The sequence below is a fragment of the Vulpes vulpes genome, chromosome 15 (assembly GCF_048418805.1).
Source record: "Vulpes vulpes isolate BD-2025 chromosome 15, VulVul3, whole genome shotgun sequence".
Lineage (NCBI taxonomy): Eukaryota > Metazoa > Chordata > Mammalia > Carnivora > Canidae > Vulpes > Vulpes vulpes.
Genome location: NC_132794.1, coordinates 70,334,304 through 70,358,436, shown reverse-complemented (window position 1 = coordinate 70,358,436; position 24,133 = coordinate 70,334,304). Strand labels below are relative to the sequence as shown.

General features: G+C 49.9%; 1 protein-coding gene across 10 annotated transcripts in view; it reads left to right on the top strand.

Annotated features, from left to right (window-relative positions):
- Positions 1-24,133, top strand: part of MEGF11 (multiple EGF like domains 11) — a 346,779-nt gene that overhangs the window by 19,627 nt on the left and 303,019 nt on the right. The gene's annotated exons all lie outside the window — the stretch shown is intronic.

Genomic DNA, 24,133 nt, shown 5'->3' with positions numbered 1-24,133 from the left:
GGTTCACTTATCATTCAGGAGTGTGCCTCTCCCTGCCGTCCCTGGGCAGGGGCCACGGAGTCACTGGAGGCAGGAAGCGCCGGGCGGACGGCCTGCCCTCCAGACAGCATTGAGCCATGCGGGCTGATGGCTGTGCCGGGCTTCTTTCAGGATTGTCTCACTCGGTTCTCACAAACCACCCTATAAGGGAGGTCCTCCTGTTATCCCACTAGCCGGATGAGGAGACTGAGGCTGGAGAGGGGATGTAACCCAGGGTCATACTTGGGTGTCTCTGCATGCTGGTGCGCTTTGCAGGCGAGCGTGGGGTTCCAGGCTTGAACTGTGAGTTGTGCAACTGGGGTACGAGGCTCAGCTTCTCGGAGTCCCAGTTTCTGACCCTGTAGAATGTCAGCAACAGTGCTACTTACGGCAGGATTATTTGAGAGTTAGAGATAATGGCACTCGTTCGGCACTGAAGACACGCCTGCTGATTTCCTCATTTGCAGGTGCAGTGGTGAGAACATCACTTTTGAGTGATGGTATCATTTTTGTCAGCGGGGGCGGGTAGTGACGTGGAAGGAGGTCAGGTTTCAGGCACCCCACTTTGTCAGGAAGGCACCTTCTCTGGGTAGACTGGGCACCGTGAGGGGGAAACGCTGTTAAGGGTCCACACTCGAGGAGTTTCTCTGACCAGGCTTCAAGTAGCACCAGTCAGGAATGAAGGAAACGGTCCCAGTCCTCGAGGCACTGTGTCTGGTGGAAATGAGCAGACTGAACGGGCAGCGTGATGAGGAGGGGTGGAGACCAGCACCCAGGTGCTGGGCCCCTGAAAGCCAGAGGGAGGCACCCAGATGGTGTTGTCAGTGGACAAAGGAGGGGGTGCCAGGTGGTGGGTAGGGTGTTGCACATGCCCTGCACATGGAGAGGACTGAGGTGGATTTCCAATATGAGATGATGGGGACAACACCCCAGTCCTTTCTGGGGGGTTGGGGTGGGCTCTCTGTCTTTGCCCAGCCCCTCTGCCCCTCCATTTTCATGCAGAGGAAAGACTTTTCTGCTGATGAGGTAAGCACCCAATGGGGTCCCCAGGCTTCCGCCTCTCTCTACTTTGCCCCATCCAGACCCATCCATGGTATGAAGGGCAGACATAGCTAGTGCCCCAGACCAAGGAGCTGCTCCTCCATCAGAAGCTCTCTGCCTTGCCTAGAACCTTCTCCATCTTCTCACTGTGATGACCTCTCTCCTCCCTGTTAGTCCCTCCCTGGTCCATCCTCCCCAAGGCAGGCAGAGGGATCTTTCTAAAGTGCAAACTGGACCATGACCCTGTCCTATCAGAAACCCTTTAATGGTTCCTCATTGCCTTTGGGATAAAGTCAAAGCTCAAAAGCACCTCAGTCAAGGCCTCACTGCCTCCCTGGATCCGCTACCCATAATCTACCCTGTACTTTATGCTTTGGTAGCTCCAACCGGCTTCCAGCCCTCCTCTCCCCCAGGACACACAATGCTGCTCTGTACCTCCATGCCTTTGCTCTTGCTGTTTTCTGATTCTTTCTGATTCTTATCTTTCACAATTCAGCCCAGACACTGCCTCCTCCAGGAAGCCTTCCCTAAATTCCCCTCCCTCCTTTGAGTAAGTGACCTCTGTTTCTGCTCCCCTGACACTCGGCTTATGATAGTCTTCTAGCTTTAAAACCATGGTGAGAGCCTCAGGAGGAGGGACCTGGTCAGACAGGTCATCCCTGGCATATTGTCGGGCTAAAGATATGTTGTTCTCCTAAACTAGGAGAGTCTTTGCCCTTGATATGAGACCCTGATGACTGCTTGTGGCTCTCTGTGACCTGCAGGGAAGAGATGGGATTTGGCAGCCAATCTTGAGGTGGACTGTGAGATGTAGGTGTCTCGGCAGGCAGCCTGGAGACCCATACAGGGTTTCGTTAGGAGGATCCAGGCTCTGCTGGATTTTGGAGACCATCTGTGTTCTGGGCACCTGGACGTGTCTAGGGAGTATTGCAGTGATGCAGTATTGAAGTGTCCTTGGAGGCTTGAGAAACGAGGATGATCCCCGGCAGTTGAGGCACCTGGGTGGGTAAAGTCATTTAATACAAACACAAAGTGCCCATTTCCCTTCCTGATCCTGCCTCTGGATTTGTCACATATTTTGGCATTTCAATTGTTTTAATCCGCTCCCCCCCCCCCCCCCCCCGCACTTTCACATGTAAAGCAGAGGGATTTAAGGATAGGAAAATCTTCAAAAAGTAGGAGACTCTGAAATGGGTTTTAATGGAGACAGTGGTGCCTCCTGTCTTGCCTTGTGCTGAGTAGGGGGTCAGGAGGTGTATAAGGACAGAGAAGAGCCCCTTACGTCCTGGCTGTGGGGGAGGGCAAGGCAATGACATCACCAGATCCTGAGCTCTGAAGGTGGGAAGGGCAAGAGAGGGCCTGGTTCGGGGCCAGGAACTGCTCTGGGGCTCCCCAGTGGAGGCTCTGTGTCCTTCTGGGTAATTTCCACCTTTAATATCTCAGAGTTTTATGAACAGGGAGTAAATCAGGATCCAGCACCAACTGCTTCATGTAAAGGATTAATAAACTGGAGATTTATGGGGCAGCAGCGGAGGAAGGCGGTAGGAATGGAGAATGAAATGAGACTTGTTTCCCAAGGGGCAGGGCCTGGCTCCAGGATCTTTCCTCCATTACGAGGTGTCCGCTGAGCGTCCCTGCTTAGATCCTGGTTCTTCAGGGCTTGGAGTCACACTTGGATGGCCAGGCAGGGCTTGGGGCCTGGCTTGTGTTTTCTATCTAGGATTGAACCAAGCAGGCCCAAGGTCAAGGGGACAGAACCATGCTGGGTCTGTCTAGGTGCACGGTCTGATAGCTAAATATTTATATAAATATATTTATTTATATAAATATATATTTATATAAATATATTATGTATGTATTATATATTATAATATATTTATATAAATATATATTATGTATGTATTATATATTATAATATTTTTATATAAATAATATATATTTAAATATATATTTAAATTTATTTATTTTCCTGATGTCCAATCTTTAGAGTAGCCCACAGATACAAGTTCTGGGCTTAACTTCAATCTAGTTTTGAGTATAGAGCCAGAGAGACGGACATTCACCTTCCCTTTGGCTACATCAGCTCAGCCGTGAGTAACAGAAAAGCCTGACATCAAGGGTTTAAACAAGAAGAAGCCAGGTCCTTTCTACCCCTCTGGCGGCTCTCCTCAGCATGTCGGCTCATCATCGTGCTTATGCCTCATGGTGGTGAGTTGGCTGCTGTAGTTCCAGACATCACATTCACAAATGACAATATCCAGAGGAAGAGGGGGGTATCCATCTCTTACTGGGCATCTCCTTTTAAGAGCAACGAAACCTTCCCCAGAGGCCCTCCAGCTGATTTTCCTCTCCTCTTATGGGAAGAACTGGGTCCTGAGCTCCTTCCTAAGCCAATCACTGGCATGACGAAAGGGATTACCAGGATTGGCTCAAGGAATGAAAATTCACTTGGGGTATATTTCCCTGAGTCATGTTGGAGAGGATGGGCAGGGCCCTGGACAAAACTGGGCCACTCTGGGAATGAAGAGGGGGGTATGGCTACTGGGCAGGCATTTAATGCAGTGACTTCGGGTAGTTGCTTTTACTTCTCCATCTGTAAAGTAAGAAGAGTAATAATGGTGCTTCTCTTCTGGTGTTGTGAGGATTGAATGTGATGATGCATGCTCAGTGCTTAGCAAGGGGCCTGGGACATATCTGTGCAAAGCTGGTGTTCGTATTAGTGGTAGCTGAGTGTCAACCATGTTTGAGTGTCAGCACCATGTAAAACGGAGGTGGCATTCTCTCTCCCAGGGTCACACCTGCCTTTGGTGGCACTCGAGGTAGTGTTACTATTGGACATCCTGTCCCCTCTATGTGCCTCACTGTGGCATCCTCGTTAGCAGCGTGAGCTTTCAAGTCAGGCCAGGGGCTTCACCTTATCTCTAGTACAGCTTCTGTGAAGTTACTTAAACTTTCTGAGCCTCAGTTTCCTCATCTGTAAAATGGTTGATACTATTGCTCGCCTCATAAATTTGTTGGGTGGTCAAGGAAATCAGACAAGAAGTATGGCACCTTGTGGGCTCAGGGCCTGGCCAACAACTCCTTTAATAAGACTCCCTGTCCTTCCTTTCCCATCCCGGGTGCTCATTTCATTTGGAGCAAGACCCTCCCTGGAGACTGGAGGTGTAAGGATCAGAATCTACTCCCCTGGGGGAAGTAAGGTGAGATGGGCACTTTTAGAGTACAAGTCCCCAAGGGCCTGGGGTGCCAGTCAGGTAACATGGCCCAAACCCTATCAAAAGATAAAAAAAGAGGGGCCCAACAGGCTGGAGTGAAGGGAAGGCCAGAGCTCTCTGGGGACTTTATATATTTATTTATTTTTAAAAAGATTTTATTTATTTATTCATGAGAAACACAGAGAGAGGCAGAGACACAGGCAGAGGGAGAAGCAGGTTCCCTGCAGGGAGCCCGATGCAGGACTCGATCCCAGGACTCTAGGACCATGCCCTGAACCGAAGGCAGATGCTCAACCACTGAGCCACTCAGACGTCCCCTCTGGGCACTTTAGATGCTAAGTCTCTGACAGCACAGCTGATTCTAGCTCCCACTGTCTGTGGAGCAGGGTGGGTTCTGCTGAGGGTACAAGGCCTCGTAATGGCAGGTGACCAGGACTGGGGGCAGGTAGGGGGATGGGGTGGGGGCGGGACACAAAGGCAAATGCTTATCAGTGGCTCTGGGAATTGCTGGGGTTGTCAGGGATGGTTTCTCCAGCCTCGGGGTCTTGCTGTGTCCCAGCTGGCTGCCAGTGGGCCATCCTGGCCTCTCAAGACAGGCCACTGGGGAAGGTTCAGCTCTGCAGGCTTCCGACCAGGAACTGCCCATTGGGGGCAGCTTAGTGTAGTGGTTCTGGGCAGGGTCTCTAGATTCCCCCCGCTTGGGTTCAAAGCTCACTGTCACTCATCACTTAGGTGACACGGCTGAGTCCTGTCCCCTCTATGTGCCTCAGTTTGTCCATCTGCAAAATGGGATGTAAATAAAACCCCTGCCTCTTAGGGTTGTTGTGGGGTTTGTCTGCGGGTAATTACCTAGCACAGGGCCCGGCACACAGTAAGGGCTCCATGAGGATTCGTTGCTATTTGAGGATAATAAACAGATGCATTTCCCGCTTTCACCAAGCAAATCATATTTTTTCTTCCTTGCTTTTCTATGGCCTGAAGCCTCACTACCAAGTGGGAGAAGGATAGAGAGGAAGATGGAAAAACCCATGCTTCATTAGCGATTAAGCATCAATAGAGCCACCCAAAGGGCCCGTGAAGCTGCCAAAGAAGCTGGTGTGAGCACAAAAGCGTCCGGGATGGAGGATTAGCAAGGAAGGCAGAGAGAGAGAGAGAGAGAGCTTGAATCAGCAGCTCGATTCATGGCTCAGGAGAGGGTTGGAGCATCTGTTCTTGTAAAGTGCTCACGGGCAGCCTGTGTAGGAAAATTAGCTGTCTCCTGCCTCTAAAACCGAGTTTCACAGGGCTCTGATGTCATTTGGGAGGCTGGAGGCCCAGGTCCAGGAGGGCCTCGTCTGTCTCTTGGCATTGTTGACAGCGACTGTTCTGATCCAGTCATTGTCCAGAGGCCTTAACCCCCCCCCCCCCCACAGTTGTCCCCAACTCCCTTGGCAGATCATATTTAATCTCCTTTTGTCACCTGGCACACATCCAGCAGGACTCATGTGCAGCATATTCTTTCTTTCACTTGGATTTCACTCGGCCAGGGTTCTGGAAAGTCCTGTCCTGGGGGCCAGTGGGGGTTGAGATACCTAATCGGGCTCCTCAGTGCCTGTAGGTCTAATGTACCTTGATATTTCTCAACTGTGTTCTAGGGAACACTAGTTCTATAGAATGCCCTATAAAGGCTCTGACAAGTCCTGTAGGAAATGGACTTGATTGTTTTGTTTCATCCTTTGTTGCATTTATTTAGCCATGGGATCTTAGTCTCTGGAATTCTTTGAACATTCTGAGAAAAATAGTGTCTGTTGGAACCCCTGTGGGCAACAGTGACGTAGGAAAGAGCACTCGACAGGGGGTGGGGATGCTGCTTGTCTAGTCTTGGACACGTGGGTCCGCAGAGTGACCGACTAAGCTTCAGTTTCTTTAGCTTTAATAAAACCCTGGTAATGCCTCTTACTTTATTGACATACTAGAGTGTTTTTTAAAGACTCTTTATAACAGAAAACTTCAAACAGATCCCCAAATAGAGCAGCAGAGTGCACCCCCATGTCCACACTGTCCTGCCTCACTGGTAGTTGGCACTTCACCTGTCTTGTTTCATCTCTCCCCCTCCCCCCCTACTTTTTATAAGGAGGATTTTGAAGATGATAGAAAATTAAGTCTGTGAAAGTGCTTTGCAAACTTCAAAGTGCTACACAAATGTATGATATCTGTCATTACCATTGTTAGGTTTATGATTTCTTCTTCCTAAAGTTCAAAGTGGTGTGTAAATGCAAGGCATCTGTCATCATTAGTATTATAGTTATAACTCCTTATTACTTTCCAGTTACACCACCCCAAATGCCCAATCTTGTGGATATTAATGGAACTCCATTAGTCAGAAGCTAGATCAAGCCCTAGAGGGGGTGTAAAGCTTTATACCCAGCCCGGCTGCCGGGGGGCTTGCAATCTAGTGGGGTGACCCCCCCCCAAAACAGGCTCATATACCCGGTGACTTGAGCAGTGCCACGTGAGGGAACAGACAGTTCTGACAGTTCAGGGAAGGAAAGAGGCCGAAAGCTGAGGACTGTCCTGCTGGAGGCTCTTCCTCAGTGGAGAGATTTTCCTCTTTCTAGCAAGTTTGGGAGCTTGGTGGGTCCTGGAGGCAGCTGGAGGGACAAGGTGCCCTTTCTGGGACATAACCACCTAAGCATCTAGTGATTTGATGGCCCTGAAGGAGGACAGATGCTGGGCCTTTGTGAGAACCTGATTTCCCTCTATCCCAGGTCTAATGGGGCGGCCCTCACCTCTCCCACCGGGATGGGGAGTATGAGCCGCTGTCACTCTCAGATAGAACTTAGTGCAGCCTCAAAACAGAGCGGGGCACCTTGGTAGCTCAGTGGTTGAGCATCTGCCTTCGGCTCAGGTCCTGATCCCGGGGTCCTGGGATCGAGTCCCATGTTGGGCTCCCTGCATGGAGCCTGCTTCTCCCTCTGCCTGTGTCTCTGCCTCTCTCTCTGTGTCTCTCATGAATAAATAAATAAAATCTTAAAACAAAGCAAAGCAAACAAAGAGAGCTTGGTAACCAACCAACAAATGAACCCCAAGCCCCAAATAACCCCAAACTGTTACAGGCCAGCTCACTGTCCAGCGGATCTCCCTCTTCTGATCACCTCAGTCTAGTTCTCCATCTTGGCCAGCTCCCTGTCCCTGACCTGGGGCCGTTGACCTCACAGCTGCCAGCTGCCCACCTCTCCCTGTGGTCTGGGCTCTGCCAAGGGCCCGCTTCCCTGGAGGGCTCTTGTCAGCCCTCTTCCTTCCCCAGGGCAGAGACTCAGGGGTTCAGGGTGTAGAGCCTTGGCGGGGCCACCAAAGCTGTCATCCCTCTGAATTGTCTACGTCGAAGATGGAATTTCAGTCTTAGAGCCTCACTGGTGGAGGAAAAAAAACAACTCTCTGTTGGCTGTAGTTGCGTTTGGCTGACATTTTGCTTTTAAAACATGTGAAACAGGAGAGGATTTCACATAAAAACATGTATTTCCAATTTTCTTTGAGTACTTAGAAGACTGGCAACTCCAGGCCCACGTTCCTGCCTGGCAACTGTGGAGGGAGCTGAGTGGCGGCCTCCTGTTCTGCTGGGTCACGTGCTGTCTGGGTTGCCATGGCCCCTGGGAATCTTGGACTCATTCACATCTTGGCTGGATCCTGGTGGGGCTGGGGGTGTGGGGGTGGGGAGGGGAGGGGCTTTTGGGTTGGAGACCTCACCACTGAGTGCTCAGCTGTACTGGGAAGCCACAAGGCCAGATAACCCCAGGGCTGTTTCTGCCTGACTTTGTCATTTCTGATTGTGACAATTTTGTCATCATTCCATGACTGGGAGGACTCTCCTCCTGAATGTATTGGGGTCCTGGCAGGAAGCAGGTGGCACACTCAAGCTGGGGAATTTGATGAGTGTTTAATAAAGGGACTGTATGGGCAGCCCGGGTGGCTCAGTGGTTTCGCGCCGTCTTCAGCCCAGGGCGTAATCCTGGAGACCTGGGATCAAGTCCCACGTCGGGCTCCCTGCATGGAGCCTGCTTCTCCCTCTGCCTGTGTCTCCGCCTCTCTCTCTGTGTCTCTCATGAATAAATAAATAAAATCTTAAAAAAAAAAAAATAAAGGGACTGTTTATGAAGGTGTGGGCAGAGTTTAGGAAAACCGACAAAGGATAGTATAGCACCCCAAGGCTAGGAACTGGGGGATCAGTTAGCATTCCTGGGCCACGGACACTAGGGGACGGTACTATATAGAGAGGGCTGCCTGGCAGGAATGTGGCTTTCCAGAAGGGACAGGCCAAATTGCAATGATCCTGCTCACTCTCCTCCTGCTGTGCAACTACCGTTGGCCAAAGCCAACTGGAAGCCAGAGATCACGGGAACCCTCTGGTATGACCTATCCCAGGAGGGGCCCAGATGGAGGTGAGAAGTGTAGAAGAAAAATCTGCAGGAACAAATGGAAAATATCCCGCACAGGTATCGTTGTACTGAGTTGACAAATCCTGGTCCCTCGGCTGGCTGTGCTAGGAGATGCTTTGGTGTGTGCGGGGCAGCTGGCCTGATCATGGGGAGCAGTCCTCGTTGTGGTTTTGGGGAGCTGTTATTTCTGGGGGTGAGGGGCTCCTCCCCTGCAGGCCTGCCTGGCCTGGTTTCCCATCCTGTTGGGTCTGGCTCCTCACCAGTGTGTGTCTGCGTGTGCATGTGAGTGGCTGGGGACTCCCACCACCAGGCTACCCCTTTCTCTGGAGCTCTAGACACTTCTGCAAGTAGCTCTAAAAGGAAACCTAGGATTGGAAGAGGAGCGGGTCTGTCTATGAGGGCCCGTGTGGGAACAGCCTTGCAGTAAGCCCCAGGGCAAGGCAGCGTCCCTTTATTGACTCTATGATTTGAACATCCTCTGTACACAGCATCTTTTCAAGAGCCTTTCTGCCATGATATGATGTAAAAGGTCCTTCACCCCAGATTATCTTCCTTGCTACCCTGCCTTGGATTTAAAGATTTTCATTAAATTAAATTAATTAATTAATTTAGATTTTTAAAAAAGATTTTATTTATTTATTCATGAGAGACAGAGAGAGAGAGGCAGAGACACAGGCAGAGGGAGAGGCAGGCTCCATGCAGGGAGCCTGACGTGGGACTCCATCCAGGGTCTCCAGGATCAGGCCCTGGGCTAAAGGCGGCGCTAAACCACTGAGCCACCGGGCTGCCCCAAATTAATTTAGATTTTATTTATTTATTCATGAGAGACACATATGCACACACAGAGGCAGAGACCTAGGCAGAGGGAGAAGCAGGCTCCCTGAGGGGAGCCCAATGTGGGACTCTATCCCAGGACCCTGGGATCATGACCTGAGCCAAAGACAGATGCTCAACCACTGAGCCACCCAGGAGTCCCAGATTTTGAGATTTTATGCAGCTCCCCGCCTCAGTGTGATAGCTTGAAGGCCCTTCCCGTCCTTCCATCTAGCATGAGCAAACTGGGGTCCAGAGAGAGGAAGGGACTGGCCCAAGATTACAGGGTGATTGAGGGCTAGAGCCGAAACAGGAATCTGGGATAGCTCCTGGGTTTTGAGTCTTGTGTCTCCACCACAACTACCCTGGCGGGTGTTTTGGGGGTAGAGTCTGTCAGGAAGGCAGGGGCAATCGCAGAAGCTGGGTGGCTGGCCCAGGGTGGTCTTAAGAGAGGGCGATCTGGAGATAAGAGGGTTTGCTGTCTAACTGGGCCAGGCTGGGCCTACCCTGGGGGTGTCAGGCCGAATGAGGATGAAGAGATAGACGAGTGGGTCCAGAGCACACCCCAGACAGCAGGACCCAGACCGCGTCCACGTGATGAACGAGGACAGGAGATGCTGTCTGCACCTGCCCTGCGGGGAGATGTGGAGAAGCAGGGAGGTGCTCCAGTCGTGGGGCCAGGCTGGGGGGAGCAGGTCCCAGGTGCCCGGTGGGCGTGGAGGGCTGGAAGGAATCCCTGGGAGGTGGAAGGCCTGACTCCAATTTTGCCACCTGGAGATGTGATCCTGGGCATAAATCATCTGAAGTGCCAGGCTTTTGTTTTCATTTGTACCAAATGAAGAAAATAATACCTCACAGGATTGCTGTAGGATTTATTGATATTAATATCCAATATTAGTAATACCAAGGATAAAAGCTATCATTTATTGAGGCTTACTATCGGCAGCCACTGGGTTCGGCAATTTCCATGCATTATCTCATTTAATCCTCCCAGCGGCTCCGTGAGGAAACTGAGGCTCGAGATGCTTCGGTGGGTTAGTAGCGCAGGAGGGGGGTGATGAGGTAGTGTGGGAAACATTCTGGATAAACCACAAAGCCCTGGCATGTTTTATGACAATCCTGAGAAGATGCAACCCACCGCTGTCAACAGCTATTCCCCGCGGGCTGTGGACGTCCTTGGAACCTTCATCCAGAATGGGGGCTTTCAGAGCTCTCTGTGGACTCGTGTGTTTTCTGCTCTTCTGCCACCTTCCTGGGAATCTTGCCCAGGTAATAATTTCCTGAAGGAGGAAAAGAGCCTGTCAAATGGGAAAACAATCTTCTGACTTAACCGTTGGCCCCCTGCAACCTGTGCTGTCAGCAGAGCCTGAAGCCCTGGCGGGCTGAGGGCTGCCTCGGGGTACATGTAAGTGTGCGCGTGTGTGAGCGTGCACCTGTGTGTGTGCATGAGTGCATGTGTGACTGAGCCTGCATGTGTGTGTGAGACTGCATGTGGGAGGGTGTGCGTGAGTGCATGTGTGACTTGCTTGTGAGTGTGTGTGCGTGTGTGAGCGTGCGTGAGTGTGCGTGTGTGACTGCAGTGTGAGACTGCATATGTATGTGTGTGTGCATATGTGAGAGAGTGTGTGTGGGAGTGTGCATGTGTGAGTGCGCATGAGTGCATGTGTGACAGTGTGTGTGCATGTGTGTGCATGTGGGAGAGCATGCGTGTGTGAGTGCATTGTGAAACTATTTGTGTGTGAGCGTGCATGTGAGCAAATGCGTGAGTGTGCGTGTGTGAGTGCATGTGTGAGCGTGCATGTGTATGTGTGTGCACGCATGAGTATATGTGTGAGAGTGCGTGTGAGTGCCTGTGAGTGTATACGTGTGTGTGAATGAGTGAGTGTATGAGTGTGCGTGTGTATATGTGTGCGTGTGTGAGTGCCTGTGAGTGTGGTGTGTGTGCGTGTGTGTGAGTATATGTGCGGGTGCGTGTGTGTGTGCGTGTGAGCGTGCATGTGAGTGCACGAGTGTGAGTGCGCATGAGTGCATGTGTGACTGCATGTGTGAGAGCATGCGTGTGCAGGAGTGTGCATGTGTGAGTGCATGTGAAACTGAGCATGCATGTGTGAGCGAATGCTGTGAGAGTGTGCGTGTGTGAGTGCATGTGTGAGCGTGCATGTGTATGTGTGTGCACGCATGTGAGTGCGTGAGTGTATGAGTGCGTGTATATGTGTGCGTGTGATTATATGTGCAGGAGTGCATGTGTGCGTGTGTGTATGAGTGTGCATGTGTGAGAGTGCACGTGTGAGGGTGTGCGTGTGAGCGTGCATGTGTGTGATTGCGCATGAGTGCATGTGTGAGAGCATGTGTGCGAGTGTGCATTGTGAGTGCATTGTGAAACTATTTGAGCATGCATGTGTGAGTGTGTGAGAGTGCGTGTGTGTGAGTGCATGTGTGAGTGTGTGTGTGTATGTGTGTGTGCATGTGAAAGTGTGCATGTGTGCCCACGCGGGAGTGTATATGTGTGAGTGCGCATGCGAGTGTGTATGAGTGCATGAGTGTATGTGTGAGTGTGAGTGCGTGTATGTGTGAGTGCGCATGTGAGTGTATATGTGTGTGAGCGTGCATGTGTGAGTGAATGTGTGTGAGAGTGCATGTGTGAGTGCGTGAGTGCATGTGTATGAGTGCATGAGTGTATGTGTGTGTGTGTATATGTGTGAGTGTAAGTATATGTGTGAGCGTGCATGTGTGAGTGCATGTGTGAGACTGCATGTGTGTGTGAGCATGCATGTGTGAGTGCATGTGAGTGTGTGAGAGTGCATGTAAGTGTATATGTATGAGAGTATGCATGTATGTGAGTGCATGTATGGGAGTGTGCATGTGTGAGTGCATGAGTAAGCATGTGTGAACACATGTGTGATTGCCTGTGTGAGCATATGAGTGTGTGCACGTGTGCTTCTGCAAGCGTGAGGATGAGTATCGATGTGCATGTGTCTGAGTGGATGTGTGTACACGAGCCTGTTTGTCCGTGAATGTGTGTGTGGCTGTGTGCACATGTCTGTCTACATATGTAAGCTGTTTATGTGCATGCATGTGTACTTCAAGGTGTGTGTCCACATGTGAGTGTGTTTGCAAATGTGTATGCCTGTGTGTGAGTATATCTGCGTGCTTGTGTTCTTGTGGGCATGATAGTGTATTGTGTGACTGTGTACGTGACCGTGTGTATGTGCGTGTCTGTGGTTGTGTAGGTACGTGAACTATTTATGGGAGTGTGTGTGTCGCGGTATGTGAGTGTATGCTGATGGATGTGTGCCCGTGTATGAGCGTGTGTACACGAGCTGACCAGATGGGTCGAGCCCACTGCGTCCCTGCTTCCAAAGGTTTTTTTTTTTTAAGATTTTATTTATTTATTCATGAGACACACACACACACACACACACACACACACACACACAGAGGCGGTGACACAGGCAGAGGGAGAAGCAGGCTCCATGCAGGGAGCCCAGGATCATGCCCTGGGCCGAAAGCAGACGCTCAACTGCTGAGCCACCCAGGTGTCCCCAAAGGATGGTCATTAATGAAGAATTTTGATTATCCAAACCTGGTGGGGGAGCCTGGTGGGGTGCAGGGTGGGGCGCCATGGGGCGCTCGCCTCCGCCTTCTCGCCGGGGCCTATGACAGCGGGCTGCTACCCAGTGGGTCCCTCCGCTCCCACTTTCCCAGGGGGGCGGGGAGCTGGTGTCTGTGGCCTTTCTGGGACAAAATGGAGTATGGTCTCGGGGCAAGGGCGCTGCAGAGGACTCTTTAGGGCAGGCTGCTCCTGCCTCCCCCGTGACAGGAAATGGCTCCTGCAGGCTGGGCCTTGGAGCTGCCCCCCATGGGCACTTGGTAGAGGTGCTGGGCTGCGAGCAAGTGTGAACCCTGCCAGGCCCCGCCCCGCAGCCAGGAGAGCTCCACTGTCCAGGCCTGTCCCTGCCGCACACCTGCCTCCCTGTCTCGGCCCCAGGACAGCCAGAGCGCGCTGCCCTTTCTTGTGCCCACATCCTCCAGCAGTCAAGGAGCAAAGACCCTTTTCCATGGGGGAGTGGAGGGGTGACGCGCTCTGGCTGAAGGGAGAGAGGGCTGGGCGAGAATTTTGTAATTCAAGGAGAAATGGGTGCCTGGGGGTGGAGTTGAACTTTGTTAAGACTTGCCTTTCACTAAACCTTTTCCTGAGATTCACTCCCCAGTCTTGGGAAATAGTCCTAGCTAATCCGTTTTACTTTTTTTTTTTTTTTTTAAAGATTTTATTTAGTTGGGGGAGAGAGAGAGAGAGAGAGCGCGCGCGCACATAAGCAGGTGGAGGGGCAGAGGGAGGAGCAGACTCCCCACTGAGCAGGGAGCCCAACACGAGACACAGGGCTTGATCCCAGGACTCTGGGATCATGACCGGAGCCAAAGGCAAAGGGAGAAGCAGGCTCCCTGTAGGGAGCCCGATGTGGGACTCGATCTCAGGACCCTGGGATCCTGACCTGAGCCAAAGGCAGATGCTCAACCATCTCAGCCACCTAGGCGCCCCCTAGCTAATCCTAGTATAGAGTTTACACTATGACAGGTACCTTAAATGTGTTAATTCACTTAATCTACGCAACAGCCTGATGAAGTACCTAGTATCCCTTCATTTTACAGGTGACAACACCAAGGCTCAGAGAGGTGAGCTCACTTGTCCAAGATCACCCAGCTGGCAGCTGGCAGAGCTGGGATTTGATACTAAGTGGCTTTGTTATAGAGACTGCTCTTAATTGCTATATTCTAAGTAGAGAGTTATCCTGCTGTTGATTGAATTCACTCCACGCTGACTGATTCAAGGAAGGAGGTCATGGTCAACGTTTCTTGTGCCAAGTAGGGAGCTGACATCTCGAGGGAGGTTGTAATAGTGGAATAAAGATGCTCCAGAAAAAAAAAAAAAAAAGATGCTCCAGGTAAACAAGCCTTAGTAGAGGGGTGTCCAGGGGCTCAGACTACTGGGGCTCAGCCCTTCTTGTGCTGCCCCCTCCGCCACATAGTAAGTGCCCAACAAGTGATTTTAATTTTTTTTAGTTATTATTATTAAAAATTTTTTTTTTAAGATTTGATTTATTTATTCATGAGAGACACAGGGAGAGAGAGAGGCAGAGGGAGAAGCAGGCTCCATGCAGGGAGCCCGATGTGGGACTTGATCCCGGGTCTCCAGGATCAGGCCCTAGGCTGTAGGCAGCGCTAAACCGCTGAGCCACCTGGGCTGCCCCTATTATTATTTTTAAAAATATTTTATTTATTTATTCATGAGAGACACAGAGACATAGGCAGAGACACAGGCAGAGGGAAAAGTGGGCTCCCTGTGGGGGAGCCCGAGGTGGGACTCGATCCCAGGACCGTGGGATCACGACCTGAGCTGAAGGCAGGCACACAACCACTGAGCCACCCAGGGATCCCTCAACAAGTGATTTTTAACATGAAAATACTTTTGGTAACATCTTTATTGAAGTATCGTGCACATCCCATACAATTCACAATTTAAGTATACCATTCAGTGGTCTTTCATGTATTCACAGAGTTGTGCGACTATCACCACAATCACCCCAGAAAGGAACCCGATATCCACCCACAGTCACTCCTATTGTCCTTTTCCCAGCCCCTGGTGACCCCTGATTTACTTTCTGTCTCTGGATTTGTCTGTTCTGGACATTTCACATTGAATGGATTCATATAACACGTGGTCTTTTGTGACTGGCTTCTTTTGCTTAGCCAAACATTTTCTTTTTTCTTTTTTTTAAGATTTTATTTATTCATGAGAGACACACACAGAGAGAGAGAGAGAGAGAGGCAGAGACACAGGCAGAGGGAGAAGCAGGCTCCATGCAGGGAGCCTGATGCGGGACTCGATCCAGCATCCCGGGATCATGCCCTGGGCCAAAGGCAGACGCTCAGCCGCTGAGCCACCCGGGTGTCCCTTAGCCAAACATTTTCAAGGTTCATCCATGTTGAAGCACAGACTAGTACTTTGCCCCTCTTTTAGTCCCGAATAATATTCCACTGTGTGGATATGCCACGTTTTTAAATCTGCTCATCAGTTAGTGGATGTTTGGGCTGCTTCTACCTTCTGGCTACCATAAATAATGCTGCTATGAAGTTTTGTGCACATTTTTGCATGGATATATGTTTTTATTTATTTTGGGTATGAGGGATAGAGCTGCTGGGTCATATGGTAACTCTGTGGTTAACATTTGAGGAAATGCCAAATTATTTTTTTAAAAAGTGGCCGCACCTTTGTACATCCCTACCAGCGGTGTGTGAGGTGAGGGCTCCAGTTTCTCCACATCCTCATCAACGCTTGTGTTTTTCTGTTCTTTTGGTAGTGGCCGTCTTGATGGGTGTGCGGTGATAGTGCATTGTGGTTGTGATTTGGGTTTCCCTAATGATTAGTGACATCGAGCCTCTTTTCATGCTTGTCAGCCATTTGTTTTATCTTCTCTTGGAGAAGTCTGTTTAGATCCTTTGCCCATTTTTTTTTTAAGATTTTATTTATTTATTCATGAGACACACAGAGAGAGGCAGAGACACAGGCAGAGGGAGAAGCAGGCCCCATGCAGGGAGCCCGACGTGGGACTCAATCCCGGGTCTCCAGGATCACGCCCTGGGCCGAAGGTAGGCGCTAAACTGCTGAGCCACCCGGGCTGCCCCATCCTTTGTCCATTTTATTTATTTATTTATTTGCCCATTTTTAAATCAGGTTCTAACAAGTTGGTTGAAGGAAAGAGTGTAGGAGTGGGTGAGGGAGGGAGCCGGCCTTACCACATATCAGTGGTGGTGCCACTGGGGCTGCCAAGCTGACTTAGGACCAGTCCTTGCCCTCGGCGAGCTCATGGCATAGAGCTGGAGACAAACACACTTGTGGAATCAGACAGACAGACAGACAGGTGCTTGAACAGCAGTAGGCAGAGAGCCTGGGTCAGGTAAGGAAGCCTTCCTTGAGGAGGAGCCATTTGAGCAGGATTTTTAAGGGAATGGGGAAGTGCAGGGCTGAAGAAAGGCCACGCAGATGGGAGTACTGGCCCTGGGATGAGCGGGCTTTGGGATAACTGGGCAGGTCAAGGCAGCATGAGCCTCTGGAGCTGGTTTTGGAGACAAGGGGAAAGAACCAAGGGAGGTGCCTGCCTGTACGGCTGAGGGATACGGAGTGGCAGCAGCTCGACATGGATTTAAATTTGCCATCAAAACCCGGCTTGTCCTCAAGCCCTCCTAACAGATTTGCTGAAGCTGCTGCTGTGGTACCGAGTGGGTCCTTTTATGTTTCAGTAATTATCCTGTCACCCACCAAAAATAATTTCATCCCGGGAAGAAGGAAGGTTTGGCGGTATTGAAAACTGCTGCCGTGGAAGTGCGAGTGGCCTAATTGGGATTCATAAATCCACTTTTTAACAAGCACAATTAGGAATACTTATTGCAGGCCAGCTTGAAGAAATCAGGAAAGTGCTGTTCGCGGGGGCATCTTTTATGTGGCTTTATTTAATGGGATGGAAGACTTAGTTTGATCCTGGCATCTCAATTAGTCACAAGGGGAGGAAGTCTCAACTTGAAAGTGGAATTTTACCCTAAAGTTCAATTCTGAGTAGTTTATTAGGCAATGTTATGATGGGAAGAGAGGTGTTCTACATTGTTCTTTGAGGGGGGAATGCTAAATCCCCATAAGTTTGGGGAAGGATGAGAGAGATCCCTCAAAATCAGACTTATGGTATGGGCAAACACTCAAATAAGGAGGGTTCTATCCCTCCCCCCTTTGTCTGCTTTATTTTCACTCTGCTACACCACTGCAGTGGGGAGGGTGGCAGTCTGATGAGGAAGGTTGAACTAAGGCTTAGGATGGTTATGAAATTATGTGAGATCCAGAAGTAGCAGGGGGAACGGGGGTGGATGCAGCAGTGATCAATGGAAGGAGAGACCTTTGTGGGTTAGAAGAATCTGGAGAACTTTCAAGGGAGAAGCAGGGTTGAGTTGGGGCTGGGAGGATGGGTAGGATTTAGGAGTATAGAAGGAAGAGAGAGTGCTGGAACTACTGCGGGCTCCCGACCCAGGCAGCCTTCTCCCCAGAGGAAGGCAGGCACAGCCCTCAGCTTTGATGGAGCTCGGCTGTGCTGGGACCCATGCAGAGATGGCCTGATAGGAAATGGGAGGCCTGGAAGCTAGTCCTGCCCCTGCCTCTGTCTCACTGTGGGACTCCAGGCAAATGCCTCCCCTGCTATGGACCCCAATGTCCTCTTGAATGTGTCCTTCCAGCCTTGGCACTGTGGGGTATGGAATAAGACTCTGGCTCTCTATTGAGTTGGGCAGTTGTGGGAGGGACTGAGAGGGTGAGGTTAAGAAGGGATGTTGGTGTTATTGCCTAAAGTGGGCAAAGGAGGCTCAAATTTCCAGGGTGGAAACATTACACAGTATGAAAAGGTTGAGCCTTTTGGGGATGCAGAGTAAAGAAGAATGTCTGAAGATCCTCACAAGTGTGGGGCCAGAGCACTCGCGTGTCTGATCAGGTCGATTCAGGAAACCCCCATGGAGAGAAAGGATTTCCAATTGCTTCTTGTTAAAATGAATGAATGGGTGGATGGATGGATGGGTGGATGGATGAGAGCATGATGGGCTTTGTGCCTGGTGCAAAGGCAACATGCTGGATTGGAGTCAGGAAGTCTTAGGTCTGATCCCCATTCTGCCCTCATTGGCCATGAGTCATTGGGTATGTTACTTACCTTTCTGAAATGAAGAGGAAGAGGTTTTTTCCATCTGAAAAATGGAGATTTGATACTGCTCATGTCATAATCTTGCTGTAATGATCAAATAAAAGTTCTTGGCACAAGTAGGTTGGTTCCCTTCTCTCCTTCCTATTCCTCACCCACCTCCTTGACTGGAAAGTTGGGATTCTTACCTGCTACGCCCCCAGCTGGGGTCTTGGGGTGCTAGGGAGGTATAATACATGTATGAAAAGTACTTTGTAAACTGCACTTTGCAACCATAAAGGTGTTTTTTGCAAAGCCGTTTGGAATAATGCTTGGGGTAATGAGGAAGGGGAAGGCAGGGAGGGGTAGTAAATGGGGTCTCAGAGCAGGAGAGACGAGAGTTTTTGCTGCTCCCTATTAATAACATCGAGGGCTGGATAGTGGGGGAACTTTGCAGACCTGGCTGGGGCTCCCAGAGGGTGTGTCTGTTTTCCAGGAGGACTGAGCTTCAGGTGTAGCCCAGCCCTTATATGAGCCCAGGTAGGGAGGTCTGGAAGAGCTGTATTCTAGAGGAACCTGGCTTCCCAGGAGAACCCTGTTTGACCTTGAAGGGCGGAATCAAATGCAATGGAAGGTCCAGAAGACAAATGGGAGGAGTCTCACTGGTTGGAATGAGATTGGAACCAAGGTTTACTGTGCACCATCCACATTCTCGTCATGGCTTCATCTCAGGTGGGGTAGGAGTGTGGCCTGTCATTACTCCCACATGAGAATTTGCACGCGAGGAGCCTGAGGCTCGGGAAAGGGAAGTGACTTGCTCACATGGTATAAGTATGGAAACCAGGAATTGACACTAGCACCACACTATTAATTCAACCACGGATCTTGTTGGCATTTCATCAGGGTTTATGTGTACTCACTTTGGGCGTGTATCTGTGAATTTTGTCCTATGTTCGGATTCAGGGAACCACAACACAATCAGGATACAGAGCTGGTGGATCACCACCTCCGCCCTGCAAAAAAACAAAACAAAACAACAACAACAACAACAAAACTCCCTCATGCTCTCCCTTTCACAGTCCTAACTTCCTTCCTGACTCCCCTGGTGACCGCTGATCTGGTTGCCATCACTCCCATTTTGTCATTTTGAGAATGTCATATAAATGGAATCACAGAGTATGTAACCTTTCGAGGTTGGGTTTTTTTCATTCTGCATAATTCTCCGGAGATTCATCCAGGCAGTTGCGTGTATCAATTTGTTCCTTTTTATTGCTGAGTAGTATCCCGTGGTGTATTAGTGTCCTAGGGCTGCTGAAACAAAGAACCACAAACCAGGTGGTTTAAAACAACAGAAATTTATTCTCCTGTAGTCTTGGAGGCCACAGTCTGAAATCAAGGTGGCAGCAGGGCTTAGCTCCCTTGAAACATTCTAGAGAAGAATCTTTCCTTGCTTCTTCCTAGATTCTGTTGGCTGCCAGGAACCCTTGGTGCTCTTGGCTTGCCAGGTGCATTGCTCTAATCTCTGCCTCCGTGGCCATGTGGCCTTCTCATGAGGACATCAGTCGTTGGACTTAGGGATCACCTTTAAAAACCAGATTTTATTTATTTGGGAGAGAGAGAGCATGAGCAGAGGAGGATGGGCAGAAGGAAAGGGAGAAGCCGGCTTCCCTTGGGGCTCGATCCCAGGACCCTGGGATCATGACCTGAGCTGAAGGCAGACGCTTAACCAACTGAGCCACCCAGGTACCTCTAGGGTTCACCTCATCTTAATTAATTATATCTGCAAAGACCCTGTTTCCAAATAAGGTCATATTCTGAGGTTCTGGGTGGATATGAATTTTGGGGGACATTATTCAATCTAGTATATGTGGTATGGGTGTACTGTGTGCGTATAATCATTTGCCATTGAGGATATTTTGGTTGTTTCCAGGTTTGGGCTATTACAAATAAAGCTGCTATAAACATTCTTGTGTAGGTTTTTGTGTGAACATAAGTTTTTATTTCTCTGGGATACATGCTTGAGAGTGCAATTGCTGGGTCATATGGTAGTTGCGTGTTTAGTTAACAACAACAACAACAACAACAACAAAAACCTGCCAAACTATTTTCCAGAGTAGCTATGTCACTGTAAATTCCTATAGCAATGAGGAGTGACCTAGTATCTCTTGCTCTTTTTTAAAATTGTATCATTTTATTTTTATTTTATTTCATTATGTCCCAGTATCTCTACCGACCTAGTATTGCCAGAATTGGGTGTTATCACTAATTTTTATTTTAGCCATTCTAAATGGCATTACATTTCGGCCTTAATTCTCATTCTCCTAATGCCTGATGATGTTAAATATCTTTTCATGTGTGTATTTGCCATCTGTGTATCCTCTTTGGTGAAGTACTTCAAGTTTAAGCATTTACCTATTTTTAACATTTTTTCATGTGGATATCACATCGTTCTAAAACCATATGTTGAAAAGGCTATCCAGTCCTTGCAAGCTTCATTGTGGTGGAATAAATAGATGTTTAAGACCGCTTTTGCTGGTAATGAAGCCACAATCCAGGGAGGATGAAGGACTTGAAGTTAGGCTGCACATTCTCAACAGAGTGGGAGCTGACATCCAGGTTTCCATGGTCCATGGTCATACCCATTTTAAAGATGTGAAAGCTGAGGCTAGTTAGTAGCACAACAGGCCCTGGCTTCCCACCAAGGGCCAAAATCAGCAGACAGGTAAAACAAGAAGTTTAATGTTTTGTTTTTTTAAAAAAATTTTTATTTATTTGACACAGAGAGAGAGCCCAAGCAGAGGGAGAAGCAGGCAGAGGGAGAGGGAGAAACAGACTCCCCACTGAGCAAGGAGCCAGATGTGGGGCTGGATCCCAGGACCCTAGGATCATGACCTAAGCTGAAAGCGGAGGCTTAATCAACTGAGCCACCCAGGCACCCCCTAAAAGTTCAATGCTTTAGAAATAGAACTTGTATTTCTTGTCCTACACCTCATCCCCCCATTGAGCCTCATCTAGCAGGGAGGGGCGATTGGCTATCAGCAGGGATCAGAGAAGTTGGTCCCAAATGGGAAGGGCAGGTGTAGGTGCAGACTCCAGGGATTCCCTCCTCTTGGCTTTGGGAGCATCCGACTCTTGCTGGAGAGCCCTGACTCTTGCTGAGGGGCCAGCCGTGTTTGGGAATGATCACTGTGGCCCTGAGAGCAGGCTTTTAGCTTAATTGAACCAAGTGTCTTAAAAAGGCAACTCATCAGTCAGCTTTCACTTTGTCCCTTTCATTTAATTGTGTTTTCCTCTAGGGATTAACCAAATCACTGTAAATGCTGGGTGATTCTGGATTTTTTCTCTATTTAAAAATTTTGGGGGTGCATAGACAGGTGATTGTCAACTGTAACAACGCAGCTGAGAATGATGAAAGTCTCTTTCCTTACTTGAACGAGGCTCTCAATAAATCTTGTAAAATGGCAGCACTTATATCCTGTTCTGAGAAGGATACTGGCAAGATGCGCCAAGCGATGCTGAGAGCCCAGGGAGCCTGGTTTTTGGCATAAGGGCCCACAAAATGACAGAGTTAAAGCTGGGGCCAGTCGGGATCGGGAAATGATCTTTCTCAATTACTCATCTAGGGCCTTGTGATCCAGAGTCTTGCCTTTCTGGAGGCTTCCTGGGGAAGCATAGCACCAAGAGGCCTAAGTTCAGGGACAGCTTTGCAAGACGGGACCGCCTGCACAGAGGCAAGTCTTTTCCCCTCTCTAGGTCACTTTGGGCATGAAGGAACAGGCTAGACAAGGGATTTCATGTCACCTTGACTTCTGTGGCACCTGCCACATCAGGGCTTGTCTCCCTTGTGCCCTGGTATCAACACCTGTGGGGAGTGAGGGCGGTGAAGTGGGGCAGAGGGAGGAGCTGGATGGTGATGCGGTCACACCAGAGGTCTCCCCTCTGCAGGGAGCTCTCATGCAGGGGTGGCCCACACAGCTGTCTCAGTGTGAGGCAAGGGGCCAAGCCTTGATAGCCACCCTCCCTGTGGCCAACTAACCAATCATTGGATGTAGCTGCCTCTAGGTTTGGGTTGTGACCTTGACCCAAGTGGCTCTCTCTGGCTGAGGGTTATTCCTAGAGAGGGACTTGGAATCCCCCAAGTCTCTGAAGGGGGATCCCGGTGGCCCACCATAGCCTTCAACACATCCCCCCTCTGGCCTCCCTGTCCAGGTACCCTGGCTGCAGATACGTCAGCCTCGGTGGCAGATAAACAACCTCAGTGTCTGCACTCCTGACTGTCAGCTGGCTCTGGCCCAGACCAGGGTCTGAGCAGAATAGAGTTGTTGGTACCTGTCCACTGCTTCCTGTCCTTGGCTTACCTGGGGCTTGTGCTGTGCCAGGGGAGGATGAGGCTGGGGTGAATTTGCCCAGTAGGGCCCGAAAAGATAGGCAGCATCTTGTCTGGTCTTCATAAATGTTGCTGAATGCCGAGTAGGTACCAGGCACTGGGCACAGTGTTAGCGTGGCAGGTGCAAGGAGTCTCAGTGTGACCTGACTTGTCTGTGACGTCTGTGACCCCGTGTCTCCTTCCTGTGGTGATGGAGTGTCTCTTAGGACCAGAGCCATAATCCTGGTTATAGATCCCCCTACACTGGACAGCGTGTGACTTTTAAGGGAAATCTGGAGTCCTTCCCCAAAGACCCCCACCAGGCCAGCGGCTGCCATGGAGAGCTATCACTCTTATCTTAGCATCAATGGAAATTCCAATTTACGGACGATGGTTTTGGAGAGACTTGATGACAGGAGCCATCAATCTTTGCATTTCAAATTTATTTTATTTTATTTTTCCAGCCTGGGTGCCTGTTCTGCCGTGAACTCTATCTGTCTAATCAGCTTGCAGACAGTCGAAGGAGAATGGGTGTCCCCTTGATCTGGGGGGGTTTATATGTATAATTCCCTTTAATTCATCCCAGACAGTGCTTTGAGAGCCAGATTGGAGAGTGATTTTCAAAGTCTTTTGCTGGAGTTCAAAGATGCATCTCTCCAGCCGGACCAGTAAAGTATAAGACCAATTTGCCATGAATTGCCAATATGGAGTGATTCCTAGGCACTAGCCCTCTGCCCTTCCTTCCCTCCCCCAAGCAGAGGCTGGGACTGTGGCTTAGTGTGTCCAGAGGGTGCCTCTTCCTCATGCTGCCTGGGCCCCGTGCACCCCAACACACTGGCCTTCACCGACCCCTGGTCCCGTAGACTGTCCTGCTCCCCATTTCAATCTTATTTTGAACTGGTGCTGATGCCTCATTTGCTGGGGGGACTCCAGGTCAATTGTGCACTCTGGTGCTGACAAAACCTTTATCCTGAGTGTATGTCTTCGCACTTTATTTGCCTGTATGATAAATGCAATTTCCACATCAAGACTATCAGTCATTTTCTGATGTGATCTGTGCAGCTCTGCCTGAATTGAATCAGCTCCTGTATTATTGTGACAGTTTATTTGGTGAAAAAATGAAATAAGATGTATAAATTAAAGTGGAGGTGTGCTTGGTGTAATGTGGAGACTCCAAGGGCTCAGGTGCCCCTGCCGGCTGGTGTCCAGCCTCCCCAACTCCCTGCACGGGGCTCCCGGCTCTACAGCCCCCTAAGCTCAGGAGAGAGGCCAGGGCAAGCCCCCCCCAAGTGATGGTTGGGGGGAGGTAAAGATGCTGGGGTATGTCCAGAGAGGAGCAGATAGAAAGGGTGCTCTGAGACTGGAACTCAGGCTTAGCATTCAAGTCTTAATGCAAAGGGCTAGAGGTGGGTAGGGAGGGAGAGGCAGGAGAGAGAGGAGAGAGAGAGAAAGAGAGAGAGGAAGAGAGGGAGAGGAGGGGGAGAGAGGAGAGAGGGAAAGGGGAGAGAGAGAGGAAAGAGGAGAGAGGGGAAGAGAGAGGGGAGGGAGAGAGGAGAG